The 5,911-nt window shown below is 43.7% G+C and overlaps 1 long non-coding RNA gene across 1 annotated transcript; it reads right to left on the bottom strand.

The window, feature by feature from the left end:
- Window positions 1-369: 369 nt before the first annotated feature.
- Window positions 370-2,609, bottom strand: LOC141214463 (uncharacterized). The gene is made up of 3 exons (XR_012283683.1): window positions 2,543-2,609; window positions 2,159-2,251; window positions 370-451 (listed from the first exon to the last, which is right to left on the bottom strand). It is a non-coding gene; the product is annotated as an uncharacterized lncRNA (long non-coding RNA).
- Window positions 2,610-5,911: the final 3,302 nt, after the last annotated feature.

Raw genomic sequence — 5,911 nt, 5'->3', positions numbered from 1 at the left:
CTCATCCCGGTATGTATGGCCCCCCTCATGCCACATCTCTGTATGTATGGCCCCCCTCATGCCTCATCCCTGTATGTATAGCCCCCCTCATCCTTGTATGCATCGCCCCCCTCATCCTTATATGCATGGCCCCCTTCATCCCTGTATGTATGGCCCCCTCATCCTGGTATGCTTGGCACCCCCTGATCCCTGTCACGCTGCTCATAAAAAAAATAAACAATCAAACTCACCTCCTCTCTCCTCCAGCGCTGTGTTCCCCGAACATCCACGGGTCTGCCCATCCCTAATAACAACTGCTCCACATGAATTATTCTCACTGAATGACATCACACAACATGGAGCTGACTCTCTCGCTTACCTCGTCTCTTTTCCCTCTTTTCTTCATTTTCTGAGATTTCTTGCTCTATACTCAGATATATTGAAGATTTTCTTTCCACGTCAGCTGGAATTTCTAATCAGAAAGTAAAAAAAAGCCCTCATTAACAATATATTCTTATAGGATCTGCTTTGTGTCTATAATGTAAGTAAAGGGACGACTTATTACTTGATACTACTGTGTGGTCACTGTGACTGAACGGCAGAGGAATCTTATTCATAAAGAGGTCAGGGATCATTGTCAGCCATCATATATGTGACAGTCCGTACTGGACATCTAGTGTCTCCCGGAAGTCTGTGTTACTGTTTGGGTTCAGCAGTCCGAACAAAGCTTGTTGAAAGGATGCAGAACAGCCAATCAACAAACTTTTCTGGAGTGGGCACTTCAGGCCCCATCACAGCCATGCCAAGTATTGGTATGCCTGTGATTGGCCGGCGCAGTATAAAGGGGACCCCACATCACTTTTGGGGGTGCACCCCCTTTTAATAATCAGTAAAGGCTATGCAGACAGCCGTGAGCTGATATTAATAGCCTGGGAAGCTTCATGGACATTGGCCTCTTCCCAGAATAATAACACCAGTCCCGAGCTGTCTGCTTTCCCTCATCTGGGCATTTTTTTATTTTATTTTTTTAATTATTATCTAAATACATGTACAGTAAGCTACACACACACACTGCACTAAATTATATATCTCACTGACAAATTTCTAACTATGCACAGGCACCGGCTGGTGAATACCGTATTTTTCGGACTATAAGACGCACCTAGGTTTTAGAGGAGCAAAATAGAAAAAAAATTTAAGCAAAAAATGTTGTCATGATGCCCTGTTAAGCTGGAGGGGGTCTGCTGCTGACACTGTTATAGGGGTAATGTACCCCACTTCCGTTAATATCCCCCATCCTGGTATATATGGCCCCCTCCTTCCTGTTATATGTGGCCCTCATCTCCATCCTGATATGCAATGGCACCCCAATCCACCATCCTGGTATGCATGGCACCCCAATCCCCCATCCTGGTATGCATGGCCCCCTCATCCCTCTTCCTGGTATGTATGGCACTCTTCATCCTGTTATGTATGGCGCCCCCGCACACCAATCCTGGTATGTATGGCACCTTCATCCCTCTTCCTGGTATGTATGGCACCTTCATTCCTCTTCCTGGTATGTATGGCACTCTTCATCCCTGTATGTATGGCCCCCCTCATCCTTCATCCCTGTATGTATGGACCCCCTCATCCAAGTATGTATGGCCCCCTTCATCCCTGTATGTATGGCCCCCCTCATGCCTCATCCCTGTATGTATAGCCCCCCTCATCCTTGTATGCATCGCCCCCCTCATCACTTATATGCATGGCCCCCTTCATCCCTGTATGTATGGCCCCCTCATCCTGGTATGCTTGGCACCCCCTGATCTCTGTCACGCTGCTCATAAAAAAAATAAACAATCATACTCACCTCCTCTCTCCTCCAGCGCTGTGTTCCCCTCTGTGCTGAAATATTCACTGCATGCGTGGGGAGCAGTGACCACTCATTTTCCCTAATAGTTTGCACGTGGTAGCCGCAACGCAGCTCCTGCTGCGCTCAGCTGTCTGTGTGCCCGCTATTAAAGTCCCATGAATATTCACCACATCCCGTTCGGGTTCGGGATCACGTTAGGGTAACATTCTTGAGCCTGATGGACCCGAACATCCACGGGTCTGCCCATCCCTAACAACAACTGCTCCACATGAATTATTCTCACTGAATGACATCACACAACATGGAGCTGACTCTCACACTTACCTCGTCTCTTTTCCCCCTTTTCTTCATTTTCTGAGATTTCTTGCTCTATACTCAGATATATTGAAGATTTTCTTTCCACGTCAGCTGGAATTTCTAATCAGAAAGTAGAAAAAAGCCCTCATTAACAATATATTCTTATAGGATCTGCTTTGTATCTTTCCTGCATATAGTAGAATTGTTCTACTCCTGTCCCCTATACATCTGGTAATCTGGAAAAACTTTACAAAATTAGGCAAATGGAGATACAGTATGGGCCTATGGGCAACATAATTGGGATCCATGAAACATGTATAACATAGAAGACCACTAACAAAAATACCATATGAAAATATTTGAGCCTTGACATCAACATTCTCATTTTTTGTGCTGTAGACATGTACATACCTGACAATGGGGACGAGGGTGGCAAGCTGGTAATAGCATCATCTCTAATAGACACAGGAAAAGATTCTTTCTGCCTGTTTGGAAGAAGATAAACGTGTAAATTACAAGTAAATTCGGTATAGAAGGGGTTGTCTCACTAGATTAACATCAACAATAAGGCCTATTAGGATATATAAGAGTTATGGTAGGGAAGGTTTCCTACTCAAAACTACCTTCTATAAAGCAGAGCGAAAAACCACTACCAAGAATGGCTGGCATGTAGTACTACATCTCTCCTACAGTGTGGGCAGCACTAAAAGTGCATGACTGGCTGCAATTATGGGCTGTCACCACCAGAGGTTTCTGAAGCCAAAAGGACAATGACTGCTAATCACGGGCGATGCATGCTGTATTTGTTGTTATGGTGTTTATGTCCTATATTTGGGTTTGTGCATATATATCAGTATGGAGCTCCCAGTAATGACCCTAGAATCTACTCACATTTCTGAGATGCTTGTGCTGGATGCCGGGGTACACTCTGGAGGGGACTTGGGATCCTCATTGTTCATCCTCCTGGTAGCGGTGGTACAGAGCTAAATGCGGACAACAAGAAGATATTAAATACTTTTTTTTTACTTTTAGAGGTCTTTTTTTACATATTTTAGATTTATTGTTCTCATACTTACTTTAGAAAGCTTTTCAGAAGAAGATGTAAAATTCTGGAAGTTAAAGCTCTCATTGTCCTCCTCATCCTCTGAGACGAGATGTTTGTTTATATCAGAGTGATCTACCAGAGATAAGTAATGAAGTATTATTAGAGATTGTTAGTTTAGCACAGTCACCATTTATCCGTAATATTAATGGGAGCCAATTGCCTCAAATTATGGTAGACGAGACAAATAGCTGATTTGTCTAGATGACGTCTCCTTCTACTTACTGATAGGGGAGCTTGTGTCCACGTCTGACAAAAGCTGAGGAACGTACTCAGGCTTCTGACTTAAAAGGTTGTCAAAGTCTACATCACTCAGGAATGGATGACCTTTGATCTGAAATGCTCCTGCTGTAGAAGACAAAACAAAAGTATTGCGGATATTGTCAGAGACTGCTCCATATCTGAACTGTTTAACTTAATCTGAACTAATGACATAACTGAGCAAACATGAAGGAAATATACTGAAAGTCATATTATGGCGAACTAAAAATGGATGAGCTGATAGAGAAGTGCTGAGTCTCATGGACTTGAGCGATATGTCCTTGGTGTTATAAGTAAACTGTTACCTGTCCCAAGTCTTTGTGCAGGAATTTTTCTGAGCAGTTTAGTGATGAGGTTCTGAGCAACAAAGGGAGGAACGGGATTACAATCCCAAATTACGCCTCCTGTTATATAGAAAAAGACAGAAAATGAAATCTCTTTATTGGACTGTACGATAAAGCAAAGGAAATAAGTAAACAAATGTAACCAATCAAAGCTATAATCGGATTATTCTACTTACCTGTGACAACATTTTCATAAATCTCAGTTGGGGAATTTCCATAAAATGGAACCAATCCCACAAGAAATTGATGTAGTATGATCCCCATTGACCACCAGTCAACAGGTCTCCCATAGCCTTTTTTCAGGATGACCTCTGGGGCTACATAATATGGGGTGCCACAGACCTGGAAAGCAATAGAAGAAAGAGATGAAATTGATGATACCATTAATATGACAAGTTCTCACCATAAAAACACAATGACAGAAGATAAAATATCAGTGGAAAAGTTCTCTAGGAATGAAGAACGTAGAGAAGAAGCAATAGTGTGATGAGATTTGTAAAGAACAAGCTGGGTTTCTGTAAGTGATGCTGACCTCATGGTCCCGGAACTCTCTGGTGATGTCCTCTGTTAATTGCTTGTAGATGTTGGTTTTTGGTATCATGACACCAACTTTTGAAAGCCCAAAATCGGTAACTTTAATGTGTCCAGCAGATGTTATCAGGAGGCTGCGAAAAAAAGATGATTTTAGCCTTACAGACTATATGATAATAAATAATAACTTTGCCTCCTTATTATACTACAGGGGCACTTACTTCTCCGGTTTCAGGTCTCTGTGCACCACACCACAGCTGTGCAAGTATTCCACTGCAACAACCACTTCTGCAAAGTACAAGCGGGTCAAGGGGACAGATAAATGACCCCTGGTGTTTAGAAGGGTCTGACAGTTTCCACCTATAGAAAAAAAGGAAATATGACAGGTGAGGGGTTTATAAATCAGATCCCTGTGACGAATAATGAGAAGTCAGCAGATATGTTTGGCAGGAGAGAATATATACAGATGTAAAGGATAGTGCACATAATATTAGACTAAAGTAGTGGTAAAATGTGGTCCTTAACTAATTACATAAATACATGTCCCACTTAATATGAGTGGCCCCTCACACATAATTTTGACCACAACATAGAATGAGGATCCCCACACAGAATAAGGACTCCCACAGCACACCACTCAGTATGAGGACCCCACTCAGTTTAGGGGCATTCACAGTCGGCAACTCAATATAGGAGCATTCACAGTCTCCCATAGCCTCTCACACAGTATTATGCCTCCCACAGCCACCAATTCAGTATTATGCCCCCCACCAGCCACATCACTCAGTATTATGGCACCCACCAGCCTCACTATTTCATATTATGGCCCTCACCAGCCATCTAATCAGTATCATGGCCCCCCACCAGCCCCACCAATCAGTATTATGGGCCTCACCAGCCCTCCAATCAGTATCATGGCCGCCTCCAGCCCCACCACTTATACAAATCAGTATAGTTGTTCCCACGAGCCTCTTAACTCAATATTATGCCTCCCAGCAGCCCCACCACTCAGTATTATGGCTAACACAAGCCTCACTACTCAGTATTATGGCCCCCATCAGCCCCATCACTCATTATTATGGACCTCACCAGCCCCACCACTCAGTATTATGGCCCTCACCAGCCATCTAATCAGTATCATGGCCCCCACCAGCCCCACCAATCAGTATTATGGACCTCACCAGCGCTCCAATCAGTATCATGGCCTCCACCAGCCCTACCACTTAGTATTATGGCCCTAACCATCCATCTAATCAGTAAAATGGCCCCAGCACTCAGTATTATGGCCCCCTCCAGCCCCATTACTCAGTATTATGGCACCCACCAACTCTCAGTATTATGGCCCTCACCAAGCCTCCAATCAGTATCATGCCCCCCCATCTTCCAAATCAGTATGATGGCCCCCATCAATGCTCCAATTAGTATGATTGGCTACCTTCAGCCCCCTATTCAGTATTATGGTTGCCACCACTCAGTATAATTGTCCCCACTAGCCCCCCAACTCATTATTATTGCTCCCTTCAGCCCCACCACTCAGTATTT

Source organism: Phyllobates terribilis, unplaced genomic scaffold (assembly GCF_046119375.1).
Source record: "Phyllobates terribilis strain yellow unplaced genomic scaffold, ASM4611937v1 Scaffold_223__1_contigs__length_3252167, whole genome shotgun sequence".
Taxonomy (NCBI): Eukaryota; Metazoa; Chordata; class Amphibia; order Anura; family Dendrobatidae; genus Phyllobates; species Phyllobates terribilis.
This window is presented reverse-complemented; position numbering and strand designations above follow the sequence as displayed.